This window comes from Talpa occidentalis, unplaced genomic scaffold, assembly GCF_014898055.3.
Source record: "Talpa occidentalis isolate TD23 unplaced genomic scaffold, MPIMG_talOcc4v2.1, whole genome shotgun sequence".
Lineage (NCBI taxonomy): Eukaryota > Metazoa > Chordata > Mammalia > Eulipotyphla > Talpidae > Talpa > Talpa occidentalis.
In genome coordinates this window covers 101,188,174-101,210,426 of record NW_026555331.1, presented here as the reverse complement: position 1 = coordinate 101,210,426, position 22,253 = coordinate 101,188,174, and the positions used below count along the sequence as shown (strand labels likewise).

Genomic DNA, 22,253 nt, shown 5'->3' with positions numbered 1-22,253 from the left:
AGGGCAATAATCATAAAATCCTGATGATGAATAACTTGAACTATTCTTTAAATTATCAATTTGGCACATTAAAGTTTGAAATACAGTTTAGCACACAAACCAAAGTATTATAAAGTCAGGTTAGCACACAAACCAAAGTATTACAAAACCAAAGTATTACAAAGCTAATTTAAGAAATCATGAAACAGGTTTCTGTTTTCCTTTTGTACATAGGCGCAAAAAAAAAACAACCTACAATAGAAAAAATATTAAATAAAACAAAGATAATTACAAGGCCTTCTGAACAGACACCTTCAACAATGATCAGCAAATACTCTGATAAGAAAAATCACATTTCTAGGAAAAAAAGAATTAATGGGGAGGGAGTGACAGGTGGCAGGGGAGGAATGCACAAAGTTCAAATACAACCTTTACTACATGCAGTTTCATTTAAAGCATGAAAGCACTTGGTTTAATCATTCATTTGCTCACTTATTCATTCATAATACTTACTAAAGTACAGTTTATGTGCCAGAACAGGAGCTGTGAAGGATGAAACAAAACAGGATTCCTACTCTTTTAGAGATTTTGTCTTAGTAGGTGTGGGACAAGAAAGAAGCAAACACAGAAAACAATTTAATTTCAGCTTGTGATAAACTGTTATGGAAAAAATAAAAACTCAAACATGGAGAGCAAATCTGAGGAGTCTACATTAAATGTGAGGTCAAGGAAGGCCCTCTAAGGAGGTAGTACTGATCTGAGGAAGAAGAGGAAATTCAAAGTGTGGTTCCAATTTCCTTCTAATGAAAACCATTAGAGGGGCCTCCTTGGTGGCGCAAGAGGTTGGGTATCATCACTATGAAGCTATCCGCAGCCATTGCTGCAGGAGTTCCATCCCCAGCAGGCCAGCGAGCTATCCACATGGCACAGCAGACCTCTCCTGTCTCACCTCCACAGTTTGTATTTCAGTCACTCTGCCTGTTCTGTTTCTCACTCTGTCTCTGGTGAATCCTCTCACCTCCCCACACCTCTGGCTTGTACTCCAGTTCTTGTATGCATAAATAAATAAATCTTTAAAAAAAAAAAAACAACTCTATTACGCCATTTACCAAACAGCAAACATGCAAATCATTCAAGCAATTTTTCAGTGATTTCTCCTTAATCAGGAACATAAAGACAAATAGAATCCAACATACAGTACAAATTAATCCAACATTATTACTAAGAAAAACATAGAGAATCAGTGAATAGGACACGCTCATTTTAAAATGAGGAGAAAAAAGTAAAAAGACTACCCAGTGTCAAACAAATAGGGGAAAATGTGGCATACAAACTCTTAGTCCAGAACTCCAGTGTTTTTCAAAAAAAAGGAATAAAAATCAAGTTAATAGTTTGCAACTGGCACTATTTAAAAAACAAGAAAACAGGAACCATCAGAGTTTTATGAAATTTTTCTTTCAGTTACACGTGTGTATATATTTTTTTCATGCAGACACATACACACATAGAACGATACTTTTTTTAAAATTTATTTATTTATACAAGAACTGGGGTACAGGCCAGTGGTGCGGGAGGATGAGAGAATTTACCAGAGCAAGAACGGGCAGCAGAACAGGCAGACAGAAGGAATACACTGCTGAGGGGAGCAGCAGGCAAGACAGGAGAGGTCTGCCATGCCATGACGGTATCTCCCTGGCGGGGATTGAACTGGCACTGCAGAGGCTGTAGACAGCTTCACAGGGTGGCGCTCAACTGCTGTGCCACCGGAGAGGCCCTAGAATGATACTTCTATGCAGTCTTGAAATAAAAAAAATCTCTTGCTATGAAGCGCAGTCAAAAGTTTTAACAACATCAACAAACAACTATGAACCAGAGACACACTATGAAGGGGGCAGGGAAAGGAGGGATGGGGTCAAAATAAGGGGGTTGCAATTGTATGGGGAATATAAAAATAAAATTAAAAAAAAAGTTTTAACAACACTGCATTTCACACTGCCCGTCTTTGAAATACTTCCTTACCTTTTTTGCAAACACTGTAATAACAACATCAAAAATAGTAATGAATGGCTCACCTACGTTAAAAATCTCTTGTTCAAATCCCATTTCTGCATGTATTCAGGATTGCTTTGTAAGCTATACAGTTAAAGTAACTATCAATAGCAACTAGCTGCAACTAGCAAGAGAAACTCTCACTCAGCCAAAGATGTTACAAAAATCACAACCTATTGGTCTTCTATGGACTGGATAGCCTAAAAGGAGATCTTTAATATAAAAGGACACAGAATGTTCACCACAGCTCAGAGATTCAGAGTTCTCTCCAACACTCAGAAATAAGTCCTCAGCAGACCTGGCAATCAGAATATAATTTCAGGGGAAAAGGTCATTCCTAAAATATTTTCTATATTGCCTATGACTAATATCTGGGGGGAAAAATTAGCATAGGACATAGTCATTCACTTCTAATCAGGTCTAAGATGTAAAATGCAAACTGCCTTTAAGGTAATAAGCTACACTAACATTCCAGCTAAGATACAGAAATATCATATTTCAAAATATCAGATTTTTTAAACCTTTTTTTTAGTTTTTAAATTTATTTATTTTCTTATATTGTCATTCATTTTTGCACATTATTTGATTTCTCCCTCAGGTGTAGTCCCCATAGTTCTCCTACCACCATAGCACTAAGAAAAAGATAAAGAATCAGTGAAGAGGGCACCCTCATTTTAAAATGAGGAGAAAAAAATTAAAAAGACTAACCAGTGTCAAACAAACAGGGGAAAATGAGGCATATAAACTCTTAGTCCAGGACTCCAGTGTTTTTCAAAAACAAGGAATAAGGTGTGATCCATCACCATAGTCTTCCCACCCATTTTGATCCTCTCATGCCCACTCCCTTTCTGTATACCTCAGATCTATGGTCTGCTTACAAGTTTTGTATTTTTCTTGATCTTTTGTTTATTTTCTCTATATTCTGCATATATGTGAAACTATCCGAATATCAGACCATTTTTAAATGGCATTTTTGGTAGAGGAGAGTAATGGTACTGTAGAGTGAAAACAAAAGATAAAAGGTAAAGTAAGGCAGGGTTAAGAATAGAAAATGTTAGGACATTTACTGTGCCACAATAGAAGTTTAATCTAAAATATTTATACAGGGGCCTCCCTGGTGGCACAAGGGGTTAAGCACCGCACTGTGAAGCAATCCACAGCCTCTGCAGCCTGAGTTTGATCCCCGGCTGGCCAGGGAGCAACCCACATGGCACAGCAAACCTCTCCTGGCTCGCCAGCTGCTCCCCTCAGGAGTGTACTTCAGTCAGTCTGACTATTCTGTTCCCTGCTCTGTCTCTGGTGAATCCTGTCACCCCCGCATTTCTGGCCTGTACCCCAGCTCTTATATGCATAAATAAATAAATCTTTAAAATAAAATATTATACAGCACCAGATATTTCAGTCACAGAGCTTTACATACCCAAATTCTCAGTCAATCAAGTTTTCTGCCACATGACCTCACCTTCCCTTCTGCAGTTAACCAGACTGACACTGTGTACCTTTCCTGAGGTCTCAAAAAAAGACCCCTAAGAAAATCAGGCTATTTGTTGGCAGGAATTAAAGATAAAAATTAATTCACAAAAAGAAACAGTGGAGTTAAACTGAAGACTGACTAATTGTAAAGAAGCAGACATAATATAGGTAAAAAGAAGCTAAGAGTAAGATATGCATAACAGAAATGAAGAGGGCCTCCCTGGTGGCGCAGCGGGTTGAGCACCACACTGTGAAGCTGTCCACAGCCTCAGAAGCGCAGATTCAATCCTGGCCGGCTGGGCGAGGGTCCCACATGGCGAAGCAGACCTCTCCTGTCCTGCCCCCTGCTCCCTTCAGCAGTGTATTTCGTCAGTCTGCCTGCTCTGTTCCCCTCTCTGTCTCTGGTGAATCCTGTCACCCTCCCACGCATCTGGCCTGTACCCCAGTTCTTATATTAAAATAAATAAATTTTTTTTAAAAAAAAATAGAGATGAAGAGAACTAAACATGCCAAACTTGCACAGGAAACCAGAGGGATGAAAAGGTCAGTAAAAGATTCTTGTTTGTGGCAACTTTCCAGTTCTCTGCCCTACAGCCCCTTTCTCAAAGGGTGTGGGGTGGGGGGGGGCGCTAAGATACAAATAAATGACTAAAAGGAGTTACATCTACTTTTTTCCAAATTAAAAATTACTAAAATATCTTATGTTTGAAAGTCTGAGCTAGAAGAATCCTTGGAATCAGTCCAATTCACTATTTTAGAGATGAGGAAATCGAGGACCACAAGGAACCTAAGGTTACAGATAGTGACAGAACTAAGACAAAAACCAAGGTCTCCTATTCCAATTATTACTCTCTGTCCTGTACTAAACACCAACACGGAAATATCAATATTCTTTCAAAAGGAGTATTTTGCCACATGTTAAATGAATCAGCTATCTCTATGTGCATAATTCATCTTCCACGGATTCAGTAAGTTTTCCACTTGTTTACTCTCTGAGTCTTGGTGAACCTTATGAAATAATTTCTTCTTTTCTTCCTCATGAATATATTTTTAAATGCATCTAACACTAAAGACAATGCACAGAATATTCATCAGATCGCACTGGCTCTTCCCCACTGTAACTGTATATTCATAAAACAGTGTTACTCAGGACATATTATTTCATATATTGCACCAGTGTTTGAATTCAAAGTACCACAGGTCAAACACGTTAGTGAAAAATTAATTTCAACTAAAGATCATAAAGATTTTCCTGAAGAAAAACAACTCATCACCTATGTCAGTGAAGTTGAGGAGAAAAGCGTTCAAGAAGCATCAAAATTATGAAATGTTACAAGTCATTCCTTATAAAAGGTATTGCATACATTCATTGTATGCTGGGAACAAAAACTACAACTTAGAAATACAAATCCCTAAGAAGGAAAATTACTAATCAGTAGACAACTGTGCAGAGAGGTAGAGGGAAAAGTTAACATAAGGGAAAGATGGTGACGCCCCAGTCAGCATTGCGGAACACCTAGATGCTTACTCTGCCAAAACAAATAAGCTCCTGTAAGGATCCCCCAAAGGACACCAGCTGGGAGGTGTGGGGTGACTAAGTCCTTGTATCTCTGAAGCTGATCCACAGAAAAGCAGAGTCATCAATTTCCTAAGGACATTCTCAGCCATATTTAGAGAACAGAAATTAAAAGACAGCATATCTTAAAGAATTCTTTGCTTAGGTTTAAGGTAAACAACGTAGAAAGTGAAGAACACATAACTTAGCGAGTTCGTAATTATACATAGAAAAAGCACAAAATTCACACATCCAGAGACCACTTCAGTACAACTAATTAAACCATCATACAAAGGATTTGTCCATCAGATGACAAATTAATGGTGGTCTAAGCGTACTATTTACTCTAGCATCTGAAAGATATGCATTGTTAGCACCATTTGAGCGCCAGAAAACTCAGACTCAGAGCGTTTAACGAACCAAGGTCACAAAGCCAGGCAGTGAAACCGTCAGGATTGGAACCCAGGCTGGCTGAGGCACTCCGGATACCGCTAACGAGAGTCGAAGCCACAATCTACACAGCAGCTGAAGTTCATCCTTACCAGTCACCCAGGAGCTGAGTTTTGAAGAGGGAGTTGGAAAGGGGCATCTGACTTTCTCTCTCCAAGTAGAACAGAGCTGAGCTGTCAAAAACACAAGGAAAAAAAAAAAAAGTGAGTGCGGCAATCGCCGGGCGCTCCATCCCCAGCTCCGGACGGTCGCTCTGGCGCCAGCGGCCACGGGACCGAGACCTCCCGCTCGGATCGGGCAGCCCAGCGGCGTCCGGTTCTCTGCGCCGAGCCTGTGGGGCCGTGGCTGTCAGACCCCAAGGGGCAGGGACAAAGAGCCCCCTCGGCGGAGCCGGGTCTCGGGGGGCGCCCCACAGCAGCAGCCCCCGCGGGGCGCGGCGGAGGCGGGACCGCAGCCGGGGAGCTCCGCGAAGGCGCGGGCCGGGCCGGCGGAGGCGCCTCTCCCCGCCTCCCCCCGCCTTCCTCTCGCCCCTTCCCCTTTACCTTGCCCGTGGGTTTCTCGGCGGCGTGGCAGCCACCAAAGGGCACCTGAGCCGGGCGGCGAAGCGAGAGCCGATTAGCTGGCGTCAGCTGCGACCTGCGCTAGCGAAGGAAACCCCCTGGTGGGGATGGAGGCAGGATGGGGCTCAGAAGCAGAGACTAGGTGGGTTCCCGGCTAGTGGAGTCTACTCCTCTCGTCCCTCGCACTCTGCTTCCGCTCCGCCTCCTGTTGGAGCCCTTCCCCCCACTTCCAAGGCCAGCGGCGCGCGGCATTGTGGGGGATGTAGTCCAGCAATGCGGAAGAGGCGGCACGTGCTTCTCACCGCCAGCAAATGTACCGGGTCAGGAAGACGCCGTTGCGAGGCAACCAGAGGGGCGACCGGCTCTTTCTTCCGGATTGGAAGACTCGCTTGAGGCAGGAATAGTCTCTCTCTTCTCTTCCTGCAGGCAACTGAAAGGGACGTATGGGCGTCCTGCTCTTGACCCTCCGGCAGGGTAACTAACAATTTCAACACACTTGGCTAGAGGCAAGAAGGATTTTTGCTTATTAAAAGTGTATTACGGACAAGAATACCTTTTATCGGGGCATCCCTGGTGGTGCAAGGGGTTAAGACACAGCACTATGAAGCTATCTGCAGCCACTGCTGAACGAGTTCGATCCCAGACCAGGGAGCTAACCCACATGGCACAGCAGACCTCTCCTGTCTCACTTGCTGTTCCCCTCAGCAATGTATTTCAGTACATCTGCCTGTTCTGCTCCCCAATCTGTCTCTGGTGAATCCTCTTACCCACTGCATCTCTGGCCTGCACCGGAGCTCTTGTATGCATAAATAAATCTTTTTTTAAAAAATACCCTTTATTGCCCCTGAAGTACTTAGCCATTGGAGTAAAGCAAGAAAAACAAAAAGGAGGGCCCTCCCCGGTGGCGCAGCGGTTGAGCGCTGGGTTGCAAAGCTGCCAGCAGCCTCTGCAGTGCCGGTTCGATCCCCGGCTGCTCCCCGGCCACCAGAGGAGGGTCCCACATGGCGCGCAGACCCCTCCTGCCGCCCGCTGCTCCCCTCAGCAGTGTCCTTCGGTCCTTCTGCCTGCTCTGCTCCCCGCTCTGGCTCTGGTGAATTCTCTCACCCTCCCGCGCTTCTGACTGTACCCAGTGCATGTATAAACAAAACAAACAGATGAATAAATAAATAAAAAAACATGCCTCTATAAAAAAAAAAAAATCATAGTTTTAATTTTTTTATTTTCTTACATCATTGCTAATTTTTGAACAATATTTGACACCTCCCAAGTGTAAACTCCATAATTCTCCCACCATCACAGCACCCCTAAAGCATCACCACAGCCCCTTGTGCTCTTCCACCCCTATTCTGACCCCCAATCCTTTCCCCTGCTGTATGCCTCAGGTCTATTGTCAACATGCAAGTTTTGCCTTTTACCAGATCCTTTGTTTGGTTTCTATATCCTGCATGTAAGTTAAGTCATCTGGTATTTATCGTTTTCCTTCTGACTTATTTTGCTTAGCATAATTCCTTCCAGTTCCATCCATGTTAATGTGAATGGCATGAGTTTATTTATTTTGATTGCTGAGTAGTATTCCATTGTGTGTGTGTGTGTATATATATATATATATATATATATATATATACATATACACCACACCCTGATCCATTCATCTATTGAGGGTGTTTGGATTGTTTCATATCTCGACTACAAAAATCATATATTTTTTAAATCAACTTTTCTATATTTCAGATAAAAAGAATTATTTTTAAAAGATACCGTTTACAAGGATATCAAGCAAATAGCAACTTCATAGAAATAAAACAAAGAAGTGCAAGACCTGTATGACAAAACCATTTAAAATTTTGAAGACCTAAACAAATAAGATATATAGCATGTTCATGGACTGGAAGATTAAACACTGAGAGATGTCAAGTCTCCCCAGATTCATCCTAGATCCAGTACAATTCCAATATAAAGCCATAGTAATTAAGGCAGTGTGGTATTGGCTTAAGGCTAGACAAATACACCCATGAAACAGAATAAAGAGCTCAGGATGTGGGCCTCCCTGGTGGTGCAAGGGGTTAAGATGTAACCTATGAGGCAATCCACAGCCATTGCAACGCGGGTTCGACCCCTGGCCAAGGAGCTACCCACATGGCGCAGCAGACGTCTCCTGGCTCACCTGCTGCTCCCCTCAGCAGTGTATTTCAGTCAATCCACTACCTGTTCTGTTCCCCACTCTGTCTCTGGTGAATCTTCTCACCTCTCCCCACATCTCTGACCTATACCCCGGTTCTTGTATGCATAAATAAATCTTTTTTTAAGATTTATTTATTTATTTTATACAAGAACCGGGGTACAGGCCAGATGTGCGGGAGGGTGACAGGAGAGGTCTGCTGCGCCATGTGGGACCCTTGCCGGCTGGCCGGGATCGAACCGGCACTGAAGAGGCTGCTGACAGCCTCACAGTGCAGCGCTCAACCTCCTGTGCCACCAGGGGAGGCCCTGCATAAATAAATCTTTAAAAAAAAAAAAGATCTCAGGATGTCTCATCCATACATAGAAATCTGATTTATGCTGATATACTGGCAATGTATAACAATGCCTAAATAATCAATATGGGAAAAACAGCTTTCATTTGGAAGGAAAAGAATGAAACTGAGCTTTTCATATTACATTAAAAAATCAATTGCAGGTAGATAATAGACATAAATTTGAAAGCCAAAACTATAAAGCTTTTAGAAGATGAAATAGGAGCATACATCATGACCTCAAGTGTAAGGGACAGACTTTAAAACTAATACAAAAAGTACCAAGTATTAGAGTTAAATAAGTTTGATTACATTAATATCAAGACTTGGTTTCATGAAATGACACTGTTCAAAGAATTCAAAGGCCAGCCTCCAAGTTGAATAAGAAATTTATAACATGCATAACCAAGAAAGGTCTTTTATCCAGGATACATAAAGAACTACAATCTTTACAAAAGATTTTACAAAAAAAGATTTGAACAAGCAGTTCACTAAAGAAGAAATTCAAATGACAAGTAAACTATGAAAAAGTGTCATCCACATATAAAAATAGGAAGTTCAAATCATGGTATAAGAATATTATACCACCCATCAGAATGACTAAAAATGACAAACTAACAATTACAATTGTTGGTTAGGAGAAGAGCATTGAGAAGTCTCATACTTTACTATGGTGAGAGTAAATAATACAAAAGAGAGTTAATAAATACAAAATTGGGGGTCTCCCCGGTGGCGCAGCGGTTGAGCGCTGGGTTGCGAAGCTGCCAGCAGCCTCTGCGACGCCGGTTCGATCCCTGGCTGCTCCCCGACCACCGGAGGAGGGTCCCACATGGCACGCAGACCTCTCCTGCCGCCCGCTGCTCCCCTCAGCAGTGTACTTCGGTCCTTCTGCCTGCTCTGCTCCCCGCTCTGGCTCTGGTGAATTCTCTCACCCTCCTGCGCTTCTGACTGTACCCAGTGCATGTATAAACAAACAAACAAAACAAAATAAATAAATAAATAATAAAATAAATAAATAAATAAATAACATGCCTCTATAAAAAATAAATAAATAAATAAATAAATGCAAAATTGTTTCACCTTATCTGCTAAAGTTGAATAGTCCTATACCTGGTCCAGCATGTCATTTCCAGCTATTAACCCTAAAGAAAGGCATACTCTTTCTTCAACAACCGGCCGAGCAGCAGATGCAGAGATGCAGACGCAGAGATGCAGATCTTTGTGAAGAACCTGACAGGCAAGCCCAGTGATACCACTGAGAACATCAAAGCAGTGTCTGATTTTTTCTGGCAAACAGCTGGAAAATGGTGGCACTCTCTCACACTACAATATTCAGAAAGCATCTACCCTGCACTTGCGCTACACTTCCAGGTGGCATCATCCAGCGGTCCTGTCCCTCCGCCCGCTGGCCCAGAAATATAGCTGCTGCAAAATGATTTGCTGCAAGTGTTATGCTCACCTGCACCCACGCACTGTCAACTGCACAATTGCTGCCACCTCAACAACCTGTGCCCCAAAAAGAATGTCAAATAAGACCCTATGGTCACCCTTTCTCTGCCTACAGGGTGGCCTCCTGCCCAAGCCCCATGGCTCTGGGGCCTCAAAGTTTCTTTTTTTTTTTTTAAAGATTTATTTATTTATTCATTCATTCATTCATTCATTCAAGCACTGGGTACAGTCAGAAGTGCGGGAGGGTGAGAGAATTCACCAGAGCCAGAGCAGAGAGCAGAACAGGCAGACTGACAAAGTACACTGCTGAGGGGAGCAGCGGGCATGGCAGAAGAGGTCTGTCGCACCATGTGGGACTCTCGCTGGTGGCCGGGGATTAAACCGTAGCTGCAGAGGCTGCAGACAGCTTCACAGGCCAGCGCTCAACCGCTGCGCCACCAGGGGAGGCCCTCAAAGTTTCCTTATCATTGACTGGACAATCAAAAAAACGAAAAAAGGCATACTCATGCATCAGAATGCATGTACACAAATGTTAACAGTAGGGCTGTTGTTATAGCCAAAAATTGTAAATAACACAACGTCCTCCATCAACAATAAAATGGATAAAGAACTTATAGTGGAGTTGTGTAATGAAATGTAAAATAACAGAAAAATGAACATGGAATAATCTGAGTGTAGGTTTCCTTTCTGTGCAATATCATATCCACTAGCCACCTGTGGCTTCTGAGAACATGCTCTGCATTTGTTCTAAATTTTGAATATTTAGTACAAAAAACTAAATTATCTCAAGTAGTTTTAAATATTGATGATATATTGAGATGATATTTTAAGGGCCTCCCTGGTGGCCTAGGGGTTAAGTCTCAGAGCTATCACCACTAGAACCTGAGTTCAATCCCCAGCCAGAGAGCTAACCCACATATGGTATGGCAGGCCTCTTCTGTCTTGCCTGCTGCTCCCCTCAGCAGTGTATTTCAGTAGATCTGCCTGTTCTACTTCCCACTCTGTCTCTGGTGAATCCACTTATATCCCACACCTCTGGCCTACACTCCAGTTCTTCTATGCATAAATAAATAATCTTTTTAAAAACAATATTTTATACATTTGTTTAAATACATAAAATTAATTTGTTCCTTTTTACTTTTCAAATATATATTTAAGAAAAAATAAAATCGTATATGTGCTTTGTATTATACTTCTATTGACATTGCTGATAATAGAGATGTATGAAAAATAAAGCCATAAGTAGGACAGACGAAGAACTCAAATGCCAAGTTAAGGAATCTTTACTTAATTTGAAGAGTCATGCAAAGTTTTTAAGATGGGGAAATGGTTATGTATTTGTCTATGAAACACTGTCTTATCTAAGTTTATGTATGTTAAAACAATCTCCTAGATTAAATTTTAAACAACTTACTATCCATTGTTTCTATACACAGTGAAAGGCACTCAATAAATGGTGAATGCATGAATCTTTCTACTGACCTCAAACACAAATTTCTGGACACCTTATATATTTAATAAGTATTGTCTGATTTTTTTTACCTACCAGAAGATTCATCTTAGACTGTTTTCAAGATTTATCATATCCATTCTATTGCATATCTTGGTAGATAAAGAATAAATTAATTAGGGAGTTTCAAGAGATTTTAACAATAATAATTATAATTACTACCTTTTATAGTACTTTGCAACTGGGAAACCATTTTTTTAGATGAAGTGGGATGTATTGGCAAACTCTTCCCACTCATCTGTCAAAGAGACACCTAGAATCATAAGAGTGTAATCAGCTGCTCAAATAAACTTAATCAGAGTTAAAGCCACTCCAAAAACCATCACCAACTAGTACCAGGCTCCATATAGGAAAATGCCTTGTCAGCAAAATAATAGGGGTGAAGGTAGTCTACTCATTAAAAAAACAAGGCTAGTAATATGCCAATAAGAAAAATAGCCTTTCCAGTCATTAATTGCGTTGTCTCTGAAGAAAAGAGTTAGAAACTAAACTGAGAGAAGAAATTGGAGTACCTTACTTCTCTTATTTATAAGGCAGAGCACAACACAGTGCAAGCCTGAAGTATTGCTGAGATTTGCTGAGACCATGAAAAGAACTCTGTACTAAATCTATGGGGAAATGGTGGCTCTCTTCTGAGAGTTTGAAATGGGGAGAAGACAGGTTAGAAATGAAGAGAGACTCCCTGAGGGAGGACACTGTCGAGAAGGCTTAAAACCAAAAGTGCCTTCATTGGGCTGTAAATGGTACATTCAAGTTAACAGAATCTCTGTTCCTCCTAATCATGATCTGTGTCCCGCATTTGACTCACCCTTCATGGATAGTTCTATTTTTTCTACATAGTGGTCCAAAGGGTTTAGTTCTTGGGGATTCTGACAGGCTAGGAGAAGACAGAGCTTGACCTGTCATCTTTGGTGTTTGAAAATGTGGGAGGGGGTTGCTTACAACAGGAAAATTTTCTAATCAAAAATATAATAAAGACTTAGGCCAAGACAAGATATTTTAATTCTCTCTCCCTATGGTGGGAGCTCATCATATCTTGCCCAATTCAATTTTGGGCATTCATTAGAGAAAGTAGATCATAGTCATTAAAACACCGAGAACAGGGCCTCCCTGGTGGCGCTGTATTTCTCCCTGGGGTGAAAGTCTCAGCACTATCAAGCTATCTCTGCACTATCAAGCTATTTCTCCCTGGGGTGAAAGTCTCAGCACTATCAAGCTGTCTCCCTGTGGTGAAAGGGAGCACTGCAGCAAGAGTTTGATCCCTGGCCAGGGAGCTAACCAACATGGTGCAGCAGACCTCACCTGTGTCGCCCACTGCTCCCCTCAGCAGTGTATTTCAATAGCTCAGCCTGTTCTGCTTCCCACTCTGTCTCTGGTGAATCCTCTCACCACCACCCCTCACCTCTGGCCTATACCCCATTCTTCTATGCATAAGTAAATAAAAATAAATCTTTTAAAAAAATAAATCAATAAAATACCCAGAAAAAAAAATCCAAAAAGACAAGCCTTCAAATGATCAATGTCACAACAATCATTATCTTTCCTGGCAGACTCAATGTCATGATCACACTCAAAATTACCAACATTTTGTTCATTATTATAAAATTCAGTATAATTACCCCATGTAAAGAAATAATGAGTACTACTGCACTCAAAACTCATTACTATACATTTTTTAATGTAAGGAGGTACATTTAGAAAGTAAAGTCTCCAAATATTTTAAATTAGAGTAAATGGATTAAACTTTTCATAACTGCATTTAATAAACCTCAAGGATTCAGTCTTTGTCCTTTGGTTATGTCTTAGTTTGCCCATTCATCAAAAATGTTTGGGTATTGGGCCTCCCCTGGTGGCACAGCAGTTGAGCGCTGGGCTGCAAAGCTGCCCACAGCCTCTGCAGCGCCAGTTCGATGCCCGGCCGCCGGCGAGGGTCCCACATGGCGCAACAGACCTCTCCTGCTGCCCACTGCTCCTGTCAGCAGTGTACTTTGTCAGTCTGCCTATTCTGCTCTCCCTCTGGCTCTGATGAATTCTCTCACCCTCCCGCACCTCTGGCCTGTACCCCAGCTCTTGTATAAAAATAAACAAATCTTTTTTAAAAAAAGTATAGGTATCATCTTACACCAGTGAGAACTGCACATATTAAAAAAACTAGCAACAACAAATGTTGGCGAGGGTGTGGAGAAAAAGGAACTCTCCTGCACTGTTGGTGGGAGTGCAAACTGGTCCAACCACTATGGAGAGCTGTGTGGAGATTTCTGGGCCTACTAAACATAGAGCTTCCATATGATCCAGCAATTCCACTCCTAGGTATTTACCCAAAGGACACAGAAACATCAATTCCAAAGAACACCTGCACCCCTATGTTTATAGCAGCACTGTTTACAATAGCTAAGCTTTGGAAACAGCCCAAATGCCCAAAAATAGATGACTGGATCAAGAAGATGTGGTACATATATACCATGGAATATTACTCAGCATTCAAAAAAGATAAACACATGCAATTTGCAGCAACATGGATGGCGCTGGAAGGGATCATGCTCAGCGAAATAAGCCAAAAAGAAAAAGAAAAATACCGGATGGTCTCACTCATAGCAGGAATCTAGAAAACTTAAATAAGGGACCAGGAAAATGAATAACTATAAGAAAGTGAAAATCAAAATCAACAAAAAACTATGAACCAGAGACACTTTTGGGGGGCGGGGGTGGGAGGGGAGGGATTGGGGTCAGAATGGGGGGGCTGCAATTGTATGGGGAATATAAAAATAAAATTTATTATTTAAAAAAAATGTATAGGTATCTCTCTACTTATTCTTTCTTTTTTTTTAAAGGATTTTAATATGGTGACATGTTATTTTTTTATTTATTTATTTTAGAGATTTATTTATTTATTTATACAAGCACTGGGTACAGTCAGAAGTTCGGAAGTGTGAGAGAGCTCACCACAGTCAGAGGGGGAACAGGAGCAGGCAGACTGACAAAATATACGGCTGAGGGGAGCAGCGGGCAGCAGGGGAGGTCTGTGCACCATGTGGGACCCTCGCTCTGTGGCTGGGGAACAAACTGGCGCTGCAGAGGCTGCGGGCAGCCTTGCAACCCAGTGCTCAATCGCTGCGCCACTGGGGAGGCCCTACTTATTCTTTCTCAAATAGATTATGAGATCAATCGATCAAGATGTATGACACTGAGAACTTAGAGAAAAGATTTTACATAGTGAAGAGTTGTGTCAATATTTTGTTCTAAGCATTAACCAACTTTACTGTATTTAATTCTTACAATCCCAAGAGTTTTATCTGTCATATATTCCACTTCTAACACATTATGTAAAATTCACACATTCCAATACACTCCCCATTTACATTGCTCAGATTAATCCTTTGGTAGAACAGATAGATGAAGCCTTAAAACTCTGCTCCCTGTCAGATCCATCTATTCCCACCCACATCCTGTCAGCCATCTCTCTGAGATTTCACAAAAAGTGAGAGGGAGGACAAGAAAGGTTGGTCGATACTAAGTACACTCTCCTTATTTCCTGCCTCCCTGCTCTGATGGCTGCTGATAACAAAAAAAGCACACACTCTCAGTTATCTAGAAATACCTTCATCTATTTGATCCCTCCTTCAACAAGTATTTATGCAATACCAACTGCCCTGCTTTATGCCTGGTGCCTTAGAAAACACATGTCAAGCACAAAACAGGTTCATGCTTCATGATTTTACGAGGAGATTGGGAAAGCAAGCTCAACAAGTAATTAGAACAATACAGGTATTACTAAATGAAATTTAGTAATATATTATGCATATTATTTAAAATAATGTTTAATCATAAAAGGTTAACCATAAAAGGATATCATTAACTTTGGAACTCCATTCTTTCCTTAACAAGACTGCTGGGAACTCAAAACCAAAATGTTCTGTAAAATGTATAGGAAATGCAGGATCTGTGAGAACAACACAGTGACTGACATTTGTATGATTCTCAAAACATTGTTACTGCATCCAATTGTTATAACTGAGATACACAGGAAGATACTGTCTCAGTTTTTGTTGAGGAAAGTAATGCTCAGAATAGTGACACGACTTGCCCAGGGAAACTCAGCCTGTAGGTAGCAAAGACAATATAGAGACTAGGGTTTTTTTTTAACATTTATCAATTTTTTTACCTTTTTTTAGACAATATTTGCTTCCCCCCATCCCCTCAGATTGCAACCCCATAGAATTTCCTTCCCCAAGGCACCCATGCACCATCACCACAGTCCCCTGTGCTCCTCCCTCCTTCCCTCTCACCCCTCTCCCTCCTCCTCTGCAGTATGTCTCTGGTTTACAATTGTCCATTTTTGCTTTGTTGTGGTTTGTACTGTATTTTTTTTTTACACTGATGTTCTATTTGGTTCCCCTATATTCCTGTTATAAGTGAAACCATCCAATATTTTTCTTTTTCCTTCTTGCTAATTTCACTGAGCATAGCTGGATCAAGAAGATGTGGTATATATACACAATGGAGTATTATTCAGCAATCAAAAAAGATAAACTCATGCCATTTGCAGCAACGTGGATGGAGCTAGAAGGAATTATGCTCAGTGAGACTAGGCTTTTTGATCGCTCATTTAGGACTCTACTCTTTCAAAACAGTACCACTCTGTCTTCTGGATACTTTGAATATGAAATGAACAAACAAAAACCCATTTCTCTCCTTTTCCCCATGTACGGGATACCACAAGAATTTCAGGGACTTTAATTTTCTTCCAGCATCTACAACCGGCTCTAGTTCATATTAGATGTTCTGAAAAAGTATTTGTTGGAGAAATCAGCTCTACACAATATTTCGGTAAACACTTGATTTACTTAAAGCAGAGGTTTTCCAAGATCCATCTACAATTCAGTCCTTGGCTGGTTAAATATGGATTTTTAAACTATGGATTCCAGGATCGTTTCTATGGAAATTTTGATTAAGGGGGAGTTTTTTTCCCAAGTTAAACAATTATTACATTGCTTGAGTACACAGACAAATATATGCAATCAGGGCAGAGGCTGTGGATGACTCATATTTCCAACTAGAGGGAAGACACAGTTGGTCTTATAATAGCGAGCCAAACGATGGATTTGACTCTCAATCAGAATAAGACAGAATTTAGCATCCTTATCCTTTCTGTTCTCACGAGAAGACTCTTTTGAAAAGCAACAGATTTCTTGACTAAATGATAAAAATATTCAGGATGATCAAGATCAAGTTTTTTAGACTTAAGAATTCTCATGATTTTGTTGCCTGTCACTAAACATACCTCATACAATGTCATGTGAGTCTCAGAATCACATCAGTTTCCTGGAGAGTCAGTTTATGGATTTGCTCCTTCACTTTGACAGATGTCAGTTTCAATCACACAGGGACACTGTGGAGATATGGCAGAGCCAACCAAGGCAAGCCCTCCAGAGGAGCCTGCATGCAACCTATGGTAGTAATAAACAGCCAAAAAAAAAAAAAAAGAGGAGGAGCATGGGAATGCAGCAAAAAGTCACCTACCACTCAGTGGGTCTTAACTGAGGGCCAGCTATCAGAGTTTTTTAAATGACTGCCAAAAAAAAAACAAAAAAAACAAAAAAAAAAAAGACTGCAAAGCTTCCAATGAGCCTCCATATTTGGAAACCTTTGGTTTTCCTTTATTCCTCCTTCCCTTCATCCTAGTCTACAGAGAGAAGGCAAAAAGGAGATGGGAAGACAAGCACAGAAAAGAATAAACATGTAAAATACGCGAACCTAGAGAGCAATCCTGGGGAGAGAACGTCTCCCAGGTCCTGGTGGTTTTCAATTTTCAACTCCAGTCCACTGCAGAATATGACATGAACCATACAGTTATGTTTCTGCCTTTGAATTCATTTATTTAAATATTAATTAGAAATGAGCCAGGTCCTGGGGAGCCATAAAGTTCCTGCTCTCATGGAATCACAGTCCTGTGAAGGGAAACAGATAATAAACAAATATAAGGAGATGATAAATGCTAGGAAGAAAAGTAAAGCAAGATGTGAGCACGGAGAGTTGCAAGGGCAATTTGAAATATTTCATTGTGAGTGGCCAGAGAAGACCTATCTAAAATAAGTTCCAAGAGACATCTCTGAACCCCTGTAATAAATTTGCTTTACCTGATCAGCTTGATTAAAAAATCAGGAGTTCTTGACTGCAAGCAACAGAAACCGACTCTGCCTTAAGAAAAAAAAAATAACTATATCAGGAGTTCAATGAATTGATAAGAGGCTGTATTACCAAACTGAGATGATGGATAAAATTGTTGAACCATCACTGGTGGTTCAACAGTCTTTAAACAAGGCTATTTTGGTCAGAACAAGGCTAGTGTGGCCAGGGATCGAACTCATGCTACAGTGGCTGCCCACAGTTTGACAAAGTTGCATTTTAACCTCAGCGCCACCAGGGAGGCCCTACGTCATTTATTTTAAATCTAGGAAGGTTCCACTGTTTTCAGTAAACGTTGTGTTCTTAAAATATTACTTCAAGAATATCATACAATGGAGCCTCTCCTGGTGGCGCAGCGGTTGAGCGCTGGGCTGCGAAGCTGCCTGCAGCCTCTGCAGTGCTGGTTTGATCCCCGGCTGCCGGCAAGGGTCCCACATGGCACGCAGACCTCTCCTGCTGCACCCACTGCTCCCCTCAGCAGTGTATTTCGTCAGTCTGCCTGTTCTGCTCCCCGCTCTGGCTGTGGTGGGTTCTCTCGCCCTCTTGCACTTCTGACTGTACCCAGTGCTTGTATAAATAAATAAATCTTTAAAATATATATATATATCATACAATGTCCTACATCAATGTTTACTTGCTTTGGAACGCTAAAATTGTTTGTTATTTAGTCAGCTTTTTATTCCCCCAATTCTAGTAATGGAGTGTGTGTTTTTGTGTGTGCCAAATTTCTGTTCTTATAGTCAGGAACCCAGATATTTCCAGTCACAAATACCTTCTTTGACCAAACATAAACTTGAAAACTGGCTGTGAGATATTTAACAGTATAACAAAATATAGTCTTTAAACTTAAAATATAAAATTCAATTTAGTTTTTAAGTCCACTAGAATGCATTTTGGTATAAAATTGATTACAAATTTTCTGCTAACTTAAAGTGGAAATTTTATAAATATTCATTTAAAACAAAAGAATGTGATATTCATTGTCCAGGATCATTGCTTAGCAAATATTGAAGACTCAGGTTTCTCTTTCTTAAGCTGCTGATTTCATGGATATAAATTTTCTCTTTTCTCACAGACAAGACAAAATTGGATTTGTTGCTTCCTAACTGAATTTGATATGTATAATTCTCTTTTAATTCTAATTGCTTTTAGTCAGTTATTAGATCTTCACTAATAATGTAAATCACAGAGATTTTATTTGCCTGTTCATGGATTTGAAGAAAATAATTTTTTTTCTAGTTTCATTGTATTTGGTCATTTATTAAATGTCCATTAAGACCTCTCTGGTGGCACAGGGGTTAAGGTTAAAGACAGCACTATCAAGCTATCACCAGCCAGCCCTCCCGCACTTCTGACTGTACCCAGTGCTTGTATAAATAAACAAATCTTTAAAAAAAAAAATAGAAATTAACTATGATCCAATTACCCCACTTCCGAGTACTTACCCAAAAAATACAAAAACACTAATTCAAAGAGAGCTATATTTACTGCAGCATTATGTACAACAGCCAAGAGCTAAAAGCAACCTAAGTGCCCATCAACAGTTGATTGGATAAAGATGTGGTGTATATATGCATACAAGGGAATTCTACTTATTTTTAAAAAGAAAAAAAGGTGAAATCCTTCTATTTGCAACAATATGGATTAACCCAGAGGATATTATGCTTAGTGAAGTAAGTCAGATGGAGTAAAACAAACACCGTATGATTTCACTCAATAAAACACAGATAAACGGGCCTCCCAGGTGGCACAGCGGTAGAGCGCTGGGTTGCAAGGCTGCCCACAGCCTCTGCAGCGCCGGTTCGATCCCCGGCCGCCAGCGAGGGTCCCACATGGCGCGCAGACCTCTCCTGCCGCCCGCTGTTCCCCTCAGCAGTCATCTGTCTGCCTGTTCTGCTCTCTCCTCTGGCTCTGGTGAATTCTCTCACCCTCCCGCACTTCTGACTGTACCCAATGCTTGTATAAATAAATAAATAAAATCTTTAAAAAAAAAAACACAGATAAACTTTTAGACGATAAGATCAAATTAGTGGCTACCAGAAGGGAAGGGAGAGATGGGTAATTCAGGTAAAAGGGGTCAGTTGTATGGTAAAATATATAATTGGACTTTTAGTGGTAAATAAGTATAATACATATAAATGTTGATTTATATGATACATATCTGAAACTTAAATAGTTGTAATACAATGTTACTTGAATAAAAGATATTTTTAAAAAGAACTTTGGAGTCTGGAAGTTATAATGTGCAACCTATTCTAAAGCTTTGCAGAAGCCAAGATTTATGGTCATTTGTGTTTCTCCTTTTACAAATTCATTAATCTTGTCAAAAGAAATTTCACTTCTAATAATATATTTACTTGGTAAAAGTATATAAAATATTCTTTCAATAATCATTTTTTATTTTTTTAATAAAGTAGACTTATTTCTTAAAAATATTTATTTTTTTAGATATATAAGAACTGGGACGTAGGCCAGAGGTGTGGGGAGATGAGAGGATTCACCAGAGACAGAGTGGGGAGCAGAAGAGGCAGACTGACTGAAATACAGAAGGGAGCAGAGGGTAAAATAGGAGAGGTCTGCTGTGCCATGTGGGTTAGTTCCCTGGCCGGGGATGGAACTCATGCTGCAGTGGCTGCCAAGAGCTTCATAGTGCTGAGACTTAACCCCTTGTGCCACCAGGAAGGCACTCAGTAATTATTTTTTATATTTTGCTCTGATCAAAATCAAATTTGGTTATTCTACCTTCTCCTTTTGGAAAATTGCCAATGTCTTTGCCAGTATCTAATCTTGATTTCATTCTCCTTGATTTTCAAAATAACATCTGTTCAACTACTCATTCCCAAGCTGTTTGAATAAGCTGAGACATATTCGTGTGGGCTAGATGGCTGAAAATTTAGATCTCTGAATAACTTAGACACTCATCTTTCTCACCCATCCTGGACTCCAGTTTCTTTTAATCCACTTTTGTTTTATCCTTTTCAGTATGAACACCATACTCTTATCATCAGACAGACTCAAAGAGTTTCACTTGCTCTGTCACGTGTTCACCTTACAGTCAGTCCCAAGCATCACATCTAAATCTTCTTTTATCTTTTCCTCAGAACATGATTTAGATATTTTACTTGATTTTTGATCTTTTATCTTGTATAGCGGATTTGGGATTCTCCATTCATTTGGGGCTCTAGTGTCCCTGATGCCATTTTCAACAGATTTATGGTACTCTAGTCATCCTCAGTCATATTTCCTTATTTCCATCATTTATATATTCTCTATTAAAATCTGAATTTATTAGAAAATAACCTCAAAAAGTGATGAGCTTTTCAAAAAGAAAGAGAAGTACTTTCATACTATCACACTGGCATCTCCATACATCTCCATCATACTTCTTCATTGAAGTCATTTATTTTATTTTATTTATTTTTAAGATTTATTTATTTATATAAGAACTGGGGTACAGGCCAGAGGCGCGAGAGGGTGAGAGAATTCACCAGAGACAGAGCAGGGAGCAGAACAGGCAGACGACTGAAAACACTGCTGAGGGGAGCAGCGGGTGAGACAGAAGAGGTCTGCTGTGTCATGTGGCTTTCTCCTGGGCTGGCTGGGAATCGAACCCATGCTACAGAGGCTGCGGACAGCTTCACAGTGCTGTGCCACTGGGGAGGCCCTGAAGTCATTTTTTAATTACAAAGTCAGAATTAAATATTTGTGTGTAATCCAATCCTCTTGATCATGGTATATAAAGCACAATACAGGGCAAATAACAGGTACTTAGTAAATATTTAATGAATGAAGTGAATGATTATCTCATTCTGTGGAACTTTGAACTTTTACAACCAGAATTTTCTGTAATTTCCAAGATTTAACTGAGTTTTCCTATTACTATAAAATTTGTGACTTATGGGGGCCTCCCTGGTGGCACAAAGGGTTAAGCGCAGCACTGTGAAGCTGTCCCCAGCCTCTGCAGAGTTTGATCCTGGCCAGGGAGCTACCCATATGGCACAGCAGACCTCTCCTTTCTTGCACGCTGCTCCCCTCAGCAGTGTATTTCAGTCAGTCTGCCTGTTCTGCTTCCCACTCTCTCTGGTGAATCCTCCCACTCCCCGCACCTCTGGCCTGTACCCCAGTTATTGTATGTATAAATAAATAAATGTTAAAAAAAATTATGACTTATGGGCCTCCCTGGTGGCACAAGGGGTTAAGTCTCAGCACTATGACGCTAACCGCAGCCACTGCAGGGGGCTGACCCACCTGGCAGCAGACCAATCCTGTCTCACAGCTGCTCCCCTCAGCACGTATTTCAGTCAATCCACCTGTTCTACTCCCCACTCTCTCTGGTGAATCCTCTAAACACCCCCACCACCTCTGGTCTACACCCAGCTTTCGTATGCATAAATAAATAAAATAAATCTAAAAAAATTTGTGACTTAGGTAGAATCACTTTCTTCCTGTATTCATGTCACGTTTACTTCAGTTAATTCCAATGTTTAAGCCACATGCATTTCTTTGTATTTATGCATACAAGAACTGGG

General features: G+C 40.7%; 1 protein-coding gene and 1 pseudogene across 3 annotated transcripts in view; both read right to left on the bottom strand.

Moving 5' to 3' along the window:
- Nucleotides 1-22,253, bottom strand: part of CCDC126 (coiled-coil domain containing 126) — a 48,667-nt gene that overhangs the window by 20,109 nt on the left and 6,305 nt on the right. For 2 of the 3 annotated variants that reach the window (XM_054692425.1, XM_054692424.1), the window contains exons 1-3: nucleotides 16,820-16,855; nucleotides 6,049-6,496; nucleotides 5,599-5,679 (exon numbers count right to left, since the gene is read on the bottom strand). The gene's annotated coding sequence lies outside the window, so the exon portion shown is untranslated. Of the gene's footprint in view, nucleotides 1-5,598; nucleotides 5,680-6,048; nucleotides 6,497-16,819; nucleotides 16,856-22,253 lie in introns of those variants that run through there. The other variant, XM_037509203.2, reaches the window with a different exon arrangement.
- On the bottom strand, nucleotides 16,238-17,347 carry LOC119250178 (40S ribosomal protein S13-like; annotated as a pseudogene).